Genomic DNA, 18,849 nt, shown 5'->3' on the forward strand with positions numbered 1-18,849 from the left:
TAGTGCAATTGGATTTATATTGAGGTCTTTAATCCATTTGTACTTGAGTTTTGTGCTTGTGCTTGTGGATAGATATGGATATGTTTTCATTCTTCTAGATATTGACGTTTATTTATGCCAGCATCATTTGTTGAAGATGCTTTATTTTTTTTCCATTGTATAATTTTAGTTTCTTTATCAAAAATCAGGTATTCATAAGTGTTTGGATATCTGGGTCTTTGATTCAATTCCCTTTTTGTTTTTATGTCAGTACCAAGTTGTTTTCATTACTGCTTCGTAATAGAACTTGATGTCAAGCATGGTAGTTCCTGATGCTAGAGAAGCTAAGTAACAAGATTGAAAAGCATGTATAGATCCTCCTGGTAAGTTGAAATAGACAAGCTCATCTGACAACATTGAGAACATGAAGTAGCAGGAGAAAGGAGGATGGAAAAAGAAAAGGAGGGAGAAAAAGAGGAGCAGGGAGAATTTGAGGGAACTGGATAGTCAAGATTGAGTAAGTGCGGAGATGAGAGCAAGAAAAAAAATATCTTGATTGAGGGAGCCATTATGGATTTAGCAATAAACCTGGCTCTAAAGAAATTCCCAGGAATACACAAGAATGACCCCAGTTAAGACCCTAAATAGTAGAGGACAGGGTGCCTGAACTGACCTTGTCCTGTAGTCAGACTGATGAGAATCTTAAATATCACCATAGAACCTTCACCCAGAAACTGATGGAAACAGGCAGAGAATTACATCGGAGCACTGGACTGATCTCCAAAGTTCAGTTGAAGAGTGGGAGAAATGAGAATATAAGCAGAGGTCAAGACCATGATGGCTACACCCACTGGAACAGTCTACATGAGATAATGGAAACTTACCAAAACCAGCTGGACTGGGAAGGAACAAGCATAGGACCAACTAGTCCTTCTGAATGTGGTTGACCATTGCATGTCTGTAACAGACTGAGGGGCTACTGGCAGTGGTACATGATTTATCCCTACTGCTTGTACTGGCTTTTTGGGAACCTATTCTCTTTGGATGGATTCCTTGCTCAGCTTAGATATAATACAGAGGGCCTTGGACCTTCCACAAAGCCATGTGCCTTACCCTTTCTGAGAAGAGGATGGGGGTGAAGTGGGGTGGTAAATGGAGGGAATGGGAGAAGAAAAGGGAGTGGAACTTGGATTGGTATATACAATGAAATAAGTTAGTTTTTCTTTTTAATTAAAAGAAAATTAAAAAAAAAGACTCCTAACAATGGTAGAGACTGTGCCTGAACTGGCCTTCCCCTATAATCAAATTTGGTGTCTACCCCAGTTTTTGTCATAAAGCCTTCATCCAGTAATTGATAGAAACAAATGCGGAGAGCCACAGCCAAATACTGTGCTGTGATATGGGCATTTAGTTAAGAGGGGGAGGAGGGAATATATGAGCATGGGAACCCACAGAGGCAGCTGACTAGAACTAGGGTAATCTCAGACTCTTGACCAACATCTAGGGTGACAGCATGAAACTGACCTAGGGCCTCTGCATGTGGGTGACAGTTGTGTAGCTTGGTCTGTTTATGGGACCCAAGAAGTGGTACCAGGAAATTACCTTGTTGCATGAGCTGGCTCCTTGGAATCTAATCTCTATTGTGGGATGCCTCATCCTGCCTTGACGCAAGTGAGAGGAGCTAGGTCCTGCCTCAACTGGATATGCCATACTTTGTTGACTCATAGGAGACCTTACCCCTTCTGAATGGAGACAGAGAAAGAATGGTTGGGGGGGAGGAATAAAAAGGAAAAGGGGAGAAAGAATGAGAAGAGAGGAGGGAAGAGAAACTGTGGTTAGCATTAAAATAAAAAAAATGTTGTATGTGATTCAAGAGTAACATTCCTGAAATAAAAAAAAGGTCAGAAACACAACAGGATTTAGAAAAAAATACATTTAACATAATAGTTTATTTAAATTGTGCCTATTTGCTGATGATGCTCATTTAATGCCTGTGCCTAAGGATGAATTCAGTTTGAGACCCTGCTTAGTAGATACCTGGGCCATGTTCTTCTGCTGCTTGGACCTCTGTGGCTCCTATAATCCTTCCTTCCCTTTCCAAAGTTTTCACTGTGCTTCACCTAATGATATATTAACTTTTTAAATAGATGTTTTTGGATCATTAAAAAGCACAGATATGGGCCAAGGTGTTCCAGATTTTCCCCCAAATGAGAAAATGTTAAACTTTTTTTCATGAAGTCAGCAAATCATTATCTAACAAGTAATTTCTCCAAATACAGAAATTCATATATTTAAGCATAAATAACATTGAGTTTATAATTTTTCCACATCTGGTAGGGATTTTCAAATTGATGTAATTATGAGCAAGAGTAGAGAAACACAATGAAGGAGAGCTGTAATATCTCCATACATGGAATTAATTAACTATCCCCAAAGAAAGTGCAATTAAAAAAATAATGTTCCTTTAATGCTAAAATTAAACAAGTTTCAGCACCAAGGGGAAAACTAAATCTCCACGTTCTGTTTCTATAGCAATATACTTGAGTCTATTTCTTCATTACTGTCAAAAACATGGACCATCAAAGTTATTTTTGGTGCAAAGTTTGTTTGAATATGATTAGAGGTGTTGGGACTTAAATAGTTCTTTTCTCAAGCATCATAAAATCTTCAACACGTACACTAACACCATTAGAGTATAACATTTCATTTAATATTTTATATATCAACTTTTGCCTCTAAAATATTTAAGAAACTATTCAAACTGATGTAATCTGTTTAATTTGACTGTAGTAGAGCCCTCACCAGCTTTTAGGACTGTATGTTATCAGTCAAGCTAGGGCTTTGCTAATGTACAGAGGGATGAACATAATCCATCGATACAAATTTTATATCTTGCTAGGTTCATTGGGAATGTGTTCTTTTAGCACATAATGTTTATGGGAAAGTCAATTTTCTTTTTCTAGTTTTATAGTGAGGGTCTTTATATGTGTATATTTCTTTTCAAAAATACTTTTATTTCTATTTATGACACAAAATCAGCAAGGCCAGTTTTGTTACTAGAACCTTTTGAATGGCAATAATAACTGACTCATTGGAATTAAACCCAAGACTCCTTATTAGATTTTGTGTTAAGAGGTTTTAGAAACCTCTTCATTACATCATTAGTTAATGAATATACATCATCTGGGGTGTGGGACAGAGGTCAATGAGAAGGTGTAATTTCTTTTTTTATTTATAGAAGTTTATTAATTTATAAAAGTTTCCATTTCCGCCCCTCCTCCCAACACCCTCCCACTTCCCCCATTCCCTCTCCTCCTCCCTCGCCATCCCTAAGAGCAGTCAGGGTTTCCTGCCCTGTGGGAAGTTCAAGTTCCTTCCCCCTCTAACCAGGTCCAGGAAGGTGAGCATCCAAACAGACTGGATCCCAAAAATCCAGTATATGCAGAGGAAACAAGTCCCAGTGTCATTGTCAATGGCTTGTCAGAAAGACCCCGTGCCAGCCACATTCAGAGAATCTGGTTGGATCACGTGCTCATTCAGTCCCAGTCCAACTGGCCTTGGTGAACTCTCATTAGATCAGTCCCCTTGTATCAGTGGGTGATCTCACTCCTCATGGTCCTGCCTCTCTTGTTCATGTTCTCCCTCCTTCTGCTCCTCATTTAGACCTTCGGGGCTCAGTCCAGTGCTCCAATGTGGGTCTCTGTCTCTATCTCCATCCATCGCCAGATGAAGGTTCTATGGTGATATGCAAAATATTCATCATTATGGTTATGGGCCAAGGCTGGTTCAGGCACCCTCTCCTCTGTCCAGAGAACAATGGGGAATCTCTCCTTGGACCTGGGATCCCCTTTATAATCAAGTCTCTTGTAAACCCTAAAATGACTCCCTAGGTTGAGATATATACTTCCCTGATCCCATATACATCCTTCCTCCACCCCCATCCCAATCCCTCGAGCTTTCCCTATTCCTCCCCTATTCCCCTCTCTCTAACCCTCTCCTCTTCCAACAACCCCCCACCCCCCCCATGCACCCGAGGTTGCCTGTCACTCTTGTCTACTTCCAATCTCCAGGAGGATAACTACATGATTTTTTTCAGGTTCACCTTCTTATTTAGATTCTCTAGGATCACGAATAATAGGCTCAAAGACCTTTAATTATGGCTAGAATCCACTTATGAGGGAATACAGACCATATTTCTCTTTTTGGGTCTGGGTTACCTCACTCAGTAAAGCGTTTTCTATGTCTATCCATTTGCATGCAAAATTCAAGATGTCATTGTTTTTTACCACTGAGTAAAACTCTAATGTATATATGTTCCACACCTTTTTTAACCATTCTTCTTTTGAGGGGCACCTAGGTTGTTTCCAGGTTCTGGCTATTACAAATAGTGCTGCTATGAACATAGTTGAACAAATGCTTTTGTGGTATGATAGGGCATCTCTTGGGTATATTCCCAAGAGATGGGAATATCTTGGGTATATTCCCAAGAAGTGGCACAGGAGACCACTTCCTAGGTAGAACCCCAATAGCACAGACAATAAGAGAATCAATGAATAAATTGGACCTCCTGAAACTGAGAAGCTTCTGTAAAGCAAAGGACACCATCAGTAAGACAAAAAGACTGCCTTCTGACTGGGAGAAGATCTTCACCAACCCCTCATCAGACAAAGGCCTGATCTCCAAAATATACAGAGAAGGTGTAATTTCAAGAGAAGTTTGCAACTTGAGAAAAAGGCTAGAAGTGAGGCTGTGAGGTAGATACAGGTAATCTCCGAGGAACAGTTGTAGACTAACAGTTGACAGAAAACATGGCATTTCCTTAGAAGTAAGGTGATTGCAACTTTTTATCATCTCTTACTGCTATTCTTTCAGATATGAATAGCTTTGGGCATAACAAATTCTGACTTTCTTTCTGAGCACAACAGATCGTTATCCCAAGTTGGACTAGATGATCACAGAATTCCAAAATTATCTCGCATTAGTAAAAGAATAAAAGCTCACATTCACAATGATGGCATGCATGAGAGTATGTTATTTTTGTTGTAAGTAATAAAATGACAATGACCTTTGGTTAGTTATTTAAATGTAGCTATAAATTTTAAAAGCAAGAAAGAAGACCTTGAGTCAACTACACTCTAAACATAAGTCCCCTGAAAATTGATTTCTCTAAGAACAAGATACATGTAGATCATATTTAGGAGACATAGCTTTTAAGCAGTTATTCAAGTTTGCATTGTTTCTTGATGTCAGTGTAGAGTCATACATTGATCACCTGTCTAGCTACGCTAAAGAAAAATCTTTATTAGAAAGATGGTTTTTGAATGAAAACTCTAGAGCTATTTACAAAAGAAAAATGAGGAAGAGGAAAGTTAGACTTCTTAAGGGTGAAACTGAAATCCTTCATCTAATAATCAGGACACTTTTTCAGTAACATTTTTATTTATTATATTATTTTATCATCTATCCATCTGTCTGTCTATCTGTCTATCTATCTATCTATCTATCTATCTATCTATCTATCTATCTATCTATCTATCTGTTGTGCTAAAGATGAGACCCCCAGAAATATAACCACTGGAATTCAGTCAAGTCCAGAATGCAAAAGCAAAGTTTATTCTGCGCACATATAGTCCAACCAGCTGGGAGCTCAAAGCCACCACTTGTAACACAGCACAGTGGGGAGAACTCTCACTTCTCATTTGGAGTTGACATATATAGGTAAACCTGCAAGCCAGGTTTACTTAGGCTCAAGGGGGTTGATTTTGCTGAGTACAGAGTATGGACTACTTTTGCATACCCTCTTCCTCCTTTAAGCAGCTACTTCTCCTTCTGCACATGTCCCCTGCCCTCTCCCCAAGCCCTGTCTAGACAAGAAAGTTAGGTGACTAGCTGTCAGGAACAGTTGGTTTTTTCATCTAACTCTTCTGATGCTGCAAAGAGCTCAAAGCCAGTGTCTTAACCAGCTCCTGACCAAGCAAAGCTTTTTTAAAATTTTCCACGTCCCTATCTATCTATCTATCTATCTATCTATCTATCTATCTATCTATCTATCTATCTATCTATCTACCTACCTACCTACCTACTTACCTACCTACCTACTTATTTATTTTGAGGCAGGGTTTCTCTGTGTAACAGCCTAGCCTAGCTGTCCTCAAACTTGCTTGTAGACCAGGGTGGTCTCGAACTCACAAAGATCTGCCTGCCTCTGCCTCCTGAGTACTTGGATTGCAAGCATGCACCACCACTGCTAGGCTTCAGTAGCATTTAAAGTTTGATCTGTGTTTACTAATCTGAGTTACTACCAAGGAGAAAACCATATGTAAAAGGGGCCTAAAAGAAAATTCCTGAACAGAATTAGTTTTCTTTTCTTTAGTTTATTAGTTAATGTCCCATAATGCTTTGCTTTCTATAAAGGTTGCACTAATTTTTAAATATGTGATTGATTTGATTTGTATACAACAGAATTTACAATGTCTCAGTGATTTTTTTTTTAAAAAATTAGATTGTTAACATACTTATCTTCAAGGATCGGGTAAAGTAGGTGGTAAAGGAGGAAGACAACTCATGTTCTCTTAAATCCATGAGTTGTTGCTAGGTGATCATGGCAACCAGCTACTGTTAGAGTAAAGTAGGGTTCAAAGAGTGACCTAGAGTGAAGAGCTTGTGTCATTATCTATGGGGAAGACTCACTGAATGTCATAGTCCTTACACTTTTGAAAAGAAACATACTCAGAATGTGATGGTGGTTTGCTTTTGAGGAGCTATAATGATGGTGCTATATTGTTTTTTTATTTTTAAAGATCCACTACTCACAAGGTCTAATTCACATTCAAAAGTGTAAGCATTCTTTTTGTAGTGAGGAGTAATTAATAAAGAGGCTCCAACTGATGTAAAATCTGCGGATAAGTGGCTATGAATGCTCACCTCAGATGGAACACCTGCAACGACTTTGCCATCTCAAGGCTCAGGGCACATTGTGGAACTGGGAATAAAAATAAGTGTCGAAGGGTGAGAAGGGGCATCGTGAGATGCTATCTTCTGGATGTGAGATGACCATGGCAACAATGAACTTACAGTAACTGCTTATTCACATAAGGCCTGAAATACTATGCCAGTCAAAATCATAACATTCATGGTAGAGGCCTGCAACTGCATAAAATATCTGAGAAATTATTGGTAGCAGATACTAGGTTACACATAGGGTTTTTTTTGTTGTTGAGAGTTGTGGACACTTATAGATAACTCATGTTAGTATATGACCTTATACACATGCACATGGAGCACCACTACTTGGAGTCAGTGGGTTTTTGAATAAACATAAGAGCACTTAAACTTGGGAAGGATTATATTTGGAAAGAAGCTCATAGGGAGTTAAAAGAGTATATGGGTTATTATCAAGAAAGATTGGGTGAATGCTTAAACTTCTCAAGTAAGCAAACAATATTATCTGATAAAACAAAATAGAATGCAATCATATTTTCTGGTAGGTTAATCTTCCATTGATTTTTATTTTCCATGTATTTTAAGATTAGCAAAATAAAATATTTAAATAAAAGTGTATCTCTCTATTATTGTAAGAATCATTCAACTAATTCCACTTCTTGTAATTTACGTTATTCTAAAAATACATTTTTTTGTTTCGTTGTTGTTGTTAAACATTGTAATGGCAGCCATCTTTAATGCCTGGACTGAGTAGATTCTAAAATATAATAGTGTTGAGACATGTAAATGAAAAGATGAGTAAAATCTTCTGTATATTTTCTATTATCTTATCTTACCCTTCATTTTACTTGATGTTTTTCTCTTTATCTTTTGTTTTATACACCTCTCTATTAAGAAGTTATTTCTCCTATGAGTCACATACAATGATTCAGTTTTAAAAATAAATTTAATATAAGCAAGATAATAATTAAATTAAACTTTTGGATTATTTTTCTTGTGGTAAAATTTTGTATTTGGGGGGCTGAAGCGATGGCTCAGCAGTTAAGAGCATTGCCTGCTTTTCCAAAGATCCTGAGTTCAATTCCCAGCAACCACATTGTGGCTCACAACCATCTGTAATGAGGTCTGGTGCCCTCTTCTGGCCTGCAGGCATACACACCGACAGAATATTGTATACATAATAAAATGAATAAATATTTAAAAAATTTGTATTTTGTATATAAGCCCACTTCAAAGAAAACTAGTATAGCTGTGCTTTGGAACTCTATGCTAGATAGGCAGAGGAAGTATATCCAGGGTCATTGGTTTGTCAGGTTTGCCTTCTTGGCAAACCACTTCAGTGAGATACTGTCTCACCATAAAAATTGAAGGTAGTTGAAAAAAAACTACCTAAGACTACATATTCAATGTAGTGTTGGATCATTTCTCTCTTTTGCCAACTCTGTATCTGTCTTCCTTTCTGTCTGTCTTGCTCTTTTACTCCTTTTAAATGCACTTATGTAGAAAATATTGTGTATAGACTATATATGTGTAAACAATCACAATTTTTCTTTATGAAAAGAGGAAAATCATTTTTGTTTTGATTGAGACATATATGAAATATTATGTCAAGATGTATCTCATACTAGTCAAAACAAAATGAAGCATGGAAAATTAAAGGGTAAATTTATTCATAGGTATCCTGAAATTTACAAGATCCATGTAGTATTAAAAATGCCCTATGAGTGGTGAAATCCCACCCATACATAAAAATAAAAAATGCACAATTTTGTTAACTAAATATTCTTTCCATTTTATAATTTGAATATTCTTTAGTAGACTGGCTTTTAAGATTTTATACTAGGATATTCTTTCAGCAATCATTTAATATAATGTAACAAGTATTCATGGCATGATGGAGCTGAAAGGTATTAACTAGACAAATAATAGCCTACACTTTTTCATTATAATCTATGATCTTCATATTTATCCTTCAGATGAAATATTTATATAGTCGGATAGAACAGTCACAGAGAAATTCACATCTAGTATAGTTCAGCACGTGAAAGGAGGGATGCCACTCTCAAGTTTCCTAAATGATTTGCCTGTAGTCTCTACAAAGGTATAGTAATGGAAGGGTATGTTATCGTATGAATATTCTAGATACTTCCAATAATGATTTGCATGTGTCCTTAATGTAATTTGGGGGGAGTATGTTCTATATGCCATTTTCATATACCACATACCCCTTTTATCCTCCTTTACTGAGTTCTCCCATGTGTTAGAGGCAGCTTTGTATTTTCACATGTTGATAACAGGGTATCAACTCTAAATGCCAAAAGAGAATAAAGCATTCCCACTGTCTATCCCAGATCAATCTGATGCATGTGAATAGCAGATAAAGGAGTATCAGCCATGCAGAATCAAAATCCTTCATGAGCTGAAACAGGAACACATACATAGAATCTATTAGCGCTATGAGCTGAGAACACATTAGAAAAAAAGATTGGTATCTCAAGTCAGTATTACAGCAATCTGTTTCTCCCATTTGCTTTCTATCTTTCAGTGCAACTTTTTCACTTTGTTCTTCATCATTTCTTGATAATAAATTATTCTAAATAATCAAAATCCATGCAATATAGATTTTATAAAATTTATATTGTAGATGTATGTCATAAAATTTCTCCTTCCATCTTCAATTACAGATGAAAGTTATAAAGTAGACACTTTTTTTATTATGTGTCAGAATAACTAACAAAATAAATTTTGAGTATATTAATGCTTTTTGACGTTAGGTTCTTCAAAATAGAATGGGAAAGTTTGTACTTTTTGGTATATTGTTATTGCAAAGATTTTCATTTTCCATTTAGAACCATGTCATACCTATCACAGTCCTATTAGCTTGTAAATGAGTATGCTGTCTTCAGTAATAAATTTATCTGTATATTGGATAGAGGTTGTGCAAGCCAGGAAAGAATGAAGATGTAAAGTAAATCTGATGGCACTCTTCATCGAAACAACACTGGGAAATATAAAGCTTGCTTTCTTGTAAAGTTCAATTCTGAACAGTGAGATTACACACTGATATTATGGCATTCACACAAAGTTCTCTATAATAGTGATAATGTATGCATACACCATATCACATTTGTACTTTGGACCGGTCTACTTCTCCCTGAGAACACTGACTGGATGAACTGCAATGGATCAGTGTTGCGCTACTGTTTCAGGTCAGAGGCCTAAAATGAGAAGAATCAATATCACATTGGAACAGGAACTAGAACTGAGGTCACTATTTTCATGGTATTCCTGAGTGAGAGTCATATGTGTTTTCTTTTGTTCAGATCTATTAGAAGTCACAGTCTTTGTCCTGCCATCCTATTCAATAACCATCCTGTTGGCAAAGAAGGATTCATGTGGTTTTCTTTTTGTTGTTGTTGTTGTTTGTTGTTGTTGTTGTTTTCCTGGAGCACTAACTAAACTTCCTTAACCTCTTTTCAGAAACAAAATGCCCAGTTTCAATGCATACACTTTCTTCTACCAATACATCTCACTCAGCAAGTATAAAGAATGTTCAAGTGCTTCTAAATTTCACATACAGAATTGAAGCTATACATAGTAGTTATCATCCTTTATAAATGACTTAATGCACAATATAAGGAATATTTGCCATAATTATTCTGCCCTTCAGCTAATACTGTAGTTGGGGAAATTAATAGAGTGCTAAAAACACAGAGCAATGTATTTCTTTATGATGTCTATCTACATTGAATTTTGCAATTTTATATATTCAATAAAAAGTAAAGCACTTATATTTTCTTTCTGTTTTGTTCTCCTATTTTTGTTCCAAAATTTATTAAAATAGAACCCAAAGAATAGCTGTTTCTCTGTCAACATGAGAGTAATCCTTCTCCTTCACTCTGAGAGCTTACTTAGACAGAATACATTATTTGAGGAATAATAAAACAGAAAAGAGAAATTAAATTTATCTTCCAGGTTTTTCTGCAGAGCTCCAGCATCTGGAAAATTGACAAGAATTCCTGGTAGCTGCTGACAACAATGTACTTTAAAATATATAATTAACTTCCCATTGAAACACAACAAATGCATAAGAAAGGAACAAAAGCAATTATATAAAATACACAGTCACCATAATTAGAAGAAAACATTAAAATTTAAAAATACCTGTGAAGAGCAGAAGAAAGAAAGAAAGAAATATACAAACTAAACTCTCAAAAAGCGCCAACAAAGCCCTTAAGATATTTCATGGGAGAGAAGACAGTGAGGCCAGGTATGAGACTGTCTAAAATTTCTCCATAACAGCAAGCAGAATTAGATGATTCATCACTATGCAAAAATAAATATTATAGTGGAGTACCTATGAGGTTTAAAAGAATTTCCAGTGACTAAAAAATGGAGGTGGAAGAACACAATGAAGAGAGTTAACAGAAAGAAAACTCAACCCTTGGCAATGGAATAATGGGTGATAGAAGTGAGGATGAAGAAATTATGTATTTTCAAGACTGAAAAAAATGACAGGAACTCTAAAATACCTAAAGATGCACAAACCTGTTCTCTACTCTTTCACATAGCATGTCAATTCACTATATTGGCATTCTTACAACTGTAGTCAGAATACTCAAGAGAAATATCTAAGGAAAAATTAATTTTAGCATATCTTCCCCTAATGGTTAGTCTATCATGGTGGTAAGGATATGGCAACTGAATGCTTCAGACTATGTTCAAGAAGAATCAGAGAACAAAAAGAAGGGACCAAGATAATATAAAGGCACCAAGGACACACCCAGAATGACCAAAAGGCCCGACTGCCCACTTATCACCGTCTTTTAAAATGACGAACTGTTTGGAATCTTTAAAGGAGCTATCGCTTTACTCGGTTAGAGTCATATTGATCCTATCATAGACACAGCCTGAGGTTTTCTGCAGAATGTGTGAACCCATTCTTTATGCAGTTGTTGTCAGCCAAGGTCATTATCAATCTTACCCTTAATAAAAATGGAATAAGTAACATGAGCCTCATTGGTTCAGTAGGTAAGAGTGTTGTCTCTTAAGCCTGAAGTTCTGATGTTTGACATCATAGCATAAGACTGTAATCATACCATTGCAATGGGCATATGAGAAGTGAAAATATGAGATGCAGAAGCTAGAAAGACTTTGTAAAACACCATGAAACACAAGACCTGGACCTCCGAGTGGCCTTCTGACCTCCATTTTGCACTGTGCCATGCCTGCTCGTACAGTCAGATATACATTTACAGACACATATTTTTAAAAATCTAGTACAATTGGTATTTTTTTACAAAGAAAAAAGTTACTGTATATTTAATTTCTGCTCAGCAGACTAAATCCAGAGCCTCATGAATGCTAAGGAAGTCCCTTACGAGTGAGCTGTATGTTCAATTACAGTTTTTTTAGTCACCATTCTACTAATAGATTAGTTTGCTACTATTATCCAACAAAGACATTGTTAAACATTATGTCCTGGAAATGTACAAATTAAAAATGGAAATAGAAAACTATGTGATTCTGGTAACAAGGAGTCTACCCTCTGCTCTAAAATACTACTAAAGCAGGGAAAGACTGAAGCCCTGTGCGCCAACTGAGTTTCAGCCTCCAAGCTTTACTTTTAGAATATTAAAAAAATACAAAAAAAGATATAAAATTCATGGTTTAAAGTTTTTTAATTTTATTTTAATTATGAGTACATGTGTGTGTGGGGGGGTCCAGGTACATGTAAAAGGCTGACAAATTGGAGTCCCATGTGCTGGAGCTGTAACTGCTTGACATGGGTGCTGGGAACCAAACCAGGATCCTCTGTAAGGCAGGTGTGCACTCTTAATTTTTATTTATTTCTCTAGATCAATTTTTACTTTTTAGGGCATAAAGATCATCGTGGAAACAAGCATAAGTAAAGACCACAAGCAGTGACAGCATGAAAAGAAAAGTCTTTTCAGACATTAGCACAAGAACAAAAATTTGGCAGTTAGTAATTGTTGGAATACTAATGAATTTCGGCTATTCAAATCCTTAAGGGTTTTTCTCCTACTAAGCACATCGGTACATCGCTATTTATCTTCATGACATCAGAACTTACCTTAGAAACAAATATTCTTGTAGGAGCTATGTCATTGTTTGAGCTTGCTTTAAAGGTTAATGTGAGAATGCGAGATGATGAATATTTGTAATTCCAGGAATTGGAAGATGATGGAAGTAAAGAATTCAAAGTCATTCTTCGCTGCATAGGGAGTGAGAAGTCAACCTGTTCTACATCTACATACTGTTTCAAGATAAACAGAATAATTATTGTTAGGAGCAATTAACATTATTTGCTCGTGGTAATGAATAAAACTATCCTGTGAACAGGCTGTTTTACATATTTTTTGCTTATGGATTTGTGCCTTGACAGGTGTGGCTTCCCAGGCATCTACTTTGTTTTAGTCTATGTCATACAGTGGCAAAATGTGTTAAATATGTAGAACAGTTAATCATAAAATGAACTGAAAAATAATTCGCTATAAAAATAGTTCAAGATAGTTAATGTAAACAAATGCTACTGTTTATTGTAGCATATTTTTCAACAAGCTGTTTTTATAAAAGTCTAATTAAGAAGTTATTTTGCAATCCAAATGCTATCTGGTAATTTTTTATTGTTAGTGATTGCAATCTGGTCATGATTGACTAGTTTAAAGGATTTTCTACTGAGAACTGGCATTAGAAGTTTGAATTTTCCACATTTGTTCTAAAATTATCCAAAATGAATTTTTCTACAGTTAACTGAAGAACTGAAATTGTCATGTGAAATTTAATCTGTCACTGTATATTAAAATGCCAAAATATTTGTGTTTCAAGTTGTTCTTTTTTCTTCGTTTTTGTAATGCAATATATTATTTTAATAACAAGTTCAGAGGTTTAGATAAATCATAATTTGTGTGCCTGTCCACTGTTGAAGTACCCAGCTGTTGATCAAATAGTTCTGCCAAGTTGACCATGTGCTCTTTTCTCTGGTCCACTGTGCCTCCTCCTGTTATCACAATTTCATAGACCATAGAAACATATAGGCATGGAAGAAGAAAAGATTATTTGAGGGTATATACAATCTCCTGCTTTGATTTTAATCTCCTTCTGTTGCAGTCACACTAAACTGTGACAGAAATGGTATTATTATTATTATTAAGTAGAGAACAAAATATTGGAGATTCTATCACATAATTCAAGAAACAAGATGAGTGTTTTTTTTCTATTAGAATATTAACACACTGGGAAATATATTCTGAGGATGTATAAAATGTTTTGTTTGCTAATTGTTGTTTACTAATTTTATTTTTCATCATTCATAATGCCACATTCACTAACAAGAGAGGATGGACAGTGTTTCTGTTATGAGAATTTGTGTAACAAACTAAGCATGCTTGGTTCAATGACCAAGATGTAGATGAAAAATTGATATAAATGAATAAAAGAATACAACCGGTAACATCTGTGAGCCTATAATTAAAGTAGACTAAATTTTATCATGTAATCCCAGGACAGTCAGTGGGCCTGATAATCTATAAGAATTTCCATTTTACTCACAGTACTATTAAAACGCAAACATCTCTCAGCTTTATACTTAAAAACAGAAAGTGTTTTAATTGCTTCCCGTAGGCTAATGCTATACCCTCAAGACTTGGTATCAAAATAAGCTTGATTGGACATAGTGGCTTTGCCACCTTCCCAACATTTCTCAGTATTATTTCATGATTCCTGGCTCTCTCCTTCAAGCTTAAATGTTGATGTCAACAAAATTACTTTGGCTTGATCCTGCAAGTGACAACTTTTGGCAGACAGGGTGCCCATCAGTGTCACTGATGTATTTTAAAGTAAGAGAAATGTTGACCTATGTTCCCATGAATGTTCCTTCACACATCCAGACTTAAAGGCAAAAATATATTTCTAAAATATCTCCTGCGGCTGAAAAATGCAAATACTTGAAGAACTTGAAGCTTAGTTGATCAAAACAATTATTTAAATGTCTCCCTGTGAGTGAGTAGACTTTGGGATGTCATATTAAGATATGATCCGTCATTATATTCTTCACATTGTATATTTTTGTATTTACACTTTAATTTTAAATGACGGGAAAAAGATGAACATTCCAAATATCTATTCAATGCTTTGATGTTTTCTGAAGACAGAGATGAACTATTTGAATTTGCATGAATCAACTACATGGTATATATTTTTTAAAAAATATTTGACTATGTATTTATAACATATAGGAATGACTTTACTGTTCTCTGCAAATTAAACATTGGCAATATAAGCAGTAAAGAAGTTTTGAACTTCATTTATGAATTGCTGTAGGTGTGGTGACACTACCAGAAAAAGATATGAGATTGTATTTGGTTTTCATTCCTTAAGGGACACTGTCTTATTACTGTCGATATTTTATGTTTTCCTGTTGCATCTGAGAGTAGAATCACTTTTTGCTACTTAGTAATTAACAGATAAAATCTGTTGTAATATGTTTTTATAGATGACTGCCAAATAAAAAGCAAGCACCAGATGGTGCACTTTATGTTAAGCTACACTGCATATGCACTTCCTATTTTGTTTTTTTTTCTCTATAACAATTTATTTTACAATAATCTTTTATACTCTTGGAACTATGGAGGAGGAAACACCTTTAACAGGATGAATACATGAACATTGTATGCATATTTCATGAGCAACCTTAAGAAGCAATATACGATTCCTTAGTTTCCTTCACCCCTCTCCTGTTTCTCCTCCTCCTTTTTTTCCTCTCTTCTCCATGGAAGTTCTTCTTATTATCCTGTGAAAAACTGACATGAGCAACTATTGATACACTGCCACAAACCTAATTACTAATCACCCTTTCAATAGTGCTTTAAGTATGGCAAAGGCCACATACTCACCCTTTTCCTGCCTAATGTTAAAGTTTGCTTCCTTGGTCTGCTTAGCTTGCTTCTAAGCATATTGTTATTGTTCTCGTGTGTTCATGTTGTATTCTGCCTTCATCATGATGTCTAAATGGATGAAATGATATAAACTTTATTCCCTGATATTGTCCATTAGTCGTCTGAAGTTCAGTAAAATATGTTAATTATAAATCACTAGAAATAATGATTTAGATATTATGAAGTATGTGTGACATGTATTAAATAATTATCATTTTATAAGCATCACTTCTCAATTGAAAACAATGTAAGTTTGATTACAGTGTGTTCCTCTCCCTTCAGTTTCTTGTCTATTACTATATCCTAAGATAGTTGGCACATAGAGAGAGCCTTACAGTGCATGTTCACTAGAAAGAAATGAAATCCTGATAAGATCTAAAAACTTATGAAATTATTCTATGTAGTTACAAAGAATCAGAAAAAAATAATTATGAAAATTTACAGTAGATTTGAATATAATTTCCAAAATAGATTTAAACAAAATTAACTTTTACTAACTTGGAAAAACTATTAATCAGAACATTTTTATTTTTTTTCAAGATAGTTGTTAATTAACAAAATGGTGTTTAGTTACTACATTATAAGCAGGAACAAAACAGGTTTGCTATCGCAGAGATTCTGAAATGGGCACTAGAAATAAGTTTCAAAAGTAATATTGTCTGGTTTTCATTCTGCCCTTTGATTGCCTGCCTTGAGCCTGAACTTTGTACTTGAATTTCAAGTGCAATGAAATTAGCTTCATTTTTCATAAAGAAAACAGAAACAACATCAAAAACAAACATGTCAGGGAAATAAATTTCCTTGGACACTATTACTAGCTACAGAGTTTAAACACAGTGCAATTACCTAATTATTCACTAAGAACTATGGGATGGAATTTTAGAAATAAAGTTGGACAGAAAGGGGGCATTAGTTTACAGAAATATAGCCTTGAGGCATGAAACTCAGGAGAGAGAAACAGAAAGATATGAAGATGACTGAGACTTTCCTTTATTCCTAAATCTATAGTTTTATAAAGTGTGTTCTGAAGCACAATTGATAAAAATGCAGGATTAGAAATTGGGGTTTATCCTGAAAATGTGAAAAAGCAAAACAGCCAGTCACTGGCTCTTACCTTGACCTTAGTCTGAAATAGCAAACCAGCCTTCTGGAATCTCAGAAAGAGAGTGTATCTGAGAGCTGTCTCGCCCCATCTTATATTCTTCTTTAGAGCTGGGATCAAAGGCATGCACCACTGGGATTAAAGGCATGCAACTCCCCCCACCCCGATTTCTATGGCAGCTAGGGTGGCTACTGAATTTAAAACTATGTGTCATTGTGGCTACTGGGAATTAAGGTGTGTGTTACCATAACCAGGTCTGTGAGGTTGACCAGTGAGACTGTTTTACTCTCAGATCTTCAGGCAGTCTTTATTTACTAAAATACATTTGGAATGCCACTACGTTTCTCCTTTTGTTTTAAAATAAAGAAGGGTTTTTTTTTTTTTTGTCTCCTGGGTCCTGTAAACACCAGCTAGCCCTGCTGCAGTGCTGAGAAGTTCTATCCAGAGAGGTGAGTGAGTGCTTGCCTGGGCTCTCTGTCCCAGAAGAGAGCACAACCCCTCCCCCCTCAGCTACTGCAGTAGGGTCTTACATGTCCCAAGGGACACGTCCCTGCCCACACTGCTGCTGCCCTTTTGTCTCCTGGATCCTGGAAACACCAGCTAGCCCTGCTGCAGTGCTGAGAAATTCTATCCAGAGAGTGCTGAGGAGTTCTATCCAGAGAGTGCTGAGGAGTTTCATCCAGAGAGGAGGAGATGGGCAGGCGCCAATGCAAGAATTCCTCCAACAACCTGAAAGACAACATGACATCCCCAGAATCCAGGGAGCTGGAAACTAGAAGAATTGAACTCCCTACTCCAGAAGAAATAGAAGAAATTGACTCTAAGCAGATCTTTATGAAAATAATAGAGGAACTTAAACAGGAGGTGAAAATCTGCCGTAAAGAAATGGAAGATAAGTATAACAAAAAGATTTAGGAAATTAGTAAAGAAATGGAAGAGAAATATACCAAAAGGTTTAAAGAAATGAGTAAATCCGTAAATGAAATTCTGGGAAACAAAGAAAAAACAAACAAACAGGTAATGGAAACAGTTCAATATTTGAAAACTGAAATGGAGTCAATGAAGAAATCACAAGCCGAGGACCGTCTGGCTATAGAAAATCTAGGTAAACGAACAGAGACTTCAGAAACAAGCATAACCAACACAATACAACAGATAGAAGAAAGAATCTCAGACTCTGAGGACACCATAGAGAAATTAAACGCTCTGACCAAAGAAAACAGCAAATCCAACAAATTCTCATCACAAAACATTCAGGAAATGTGGGACACAATAAAAAAAAACAAATCTAAGAATAATAGGGGTAGAAGAAGGAGAAGAATTGCAGATCAAAGGTCCAGAAAATATATTCAACAAAATTATAGAAGAAAACTTCCCCAACCTAAAGAATGATATCCCTATGAAGTTTCAAGCAGCATACAGAACACCGAATAGGCTGGATCAAAAAAAAAATCACCTTGCCATATAATAACCACAATACAAAACATTCAGATTAAAGAGAGAATATTAAGAGCTGCAAAGGAAAAAGATCAAGTAACTTATAAAGGTAAACTTATCAGACTTACACCAGACTTCTCTATGGAAACTATGAAAGCCAGAAGGTCCTGGATAGAGGTACTGCAGAAACTAAGAGACCATGGATGCAAACCCAGACTACTTTACCCGGCCAAGTTATCGTTCACTATCAACGGAGAAAACAAAATATTCCAGGATAAAAACAAATTTAAACAATACGTCGCTACAAATCCAGCCTTACAGAAAATATTAGAAGGCAAATCACAACCCAAGGAATCCAACATTCCTAACACCACCTACAATAACTCAGGCATCTAGCGACCCTTAACAGCAGAACTCAAAGAAGGGAAAAAC

Source organism: Myodes glareolus, chromosome 1 (assembly GCF_982192425.1).
Source record: "Myodes glareolus chromosome 1, mMyoGla1.1, whole genome shotgun sequence".
In the NCBI taxonomy this organism is placed as follows: domain Eukaryota; kingdom Metazoa; phylum Chordata; class Mammalia; order Rodentia; family Cricetidae; genus Myodes; species Myodes glareolus.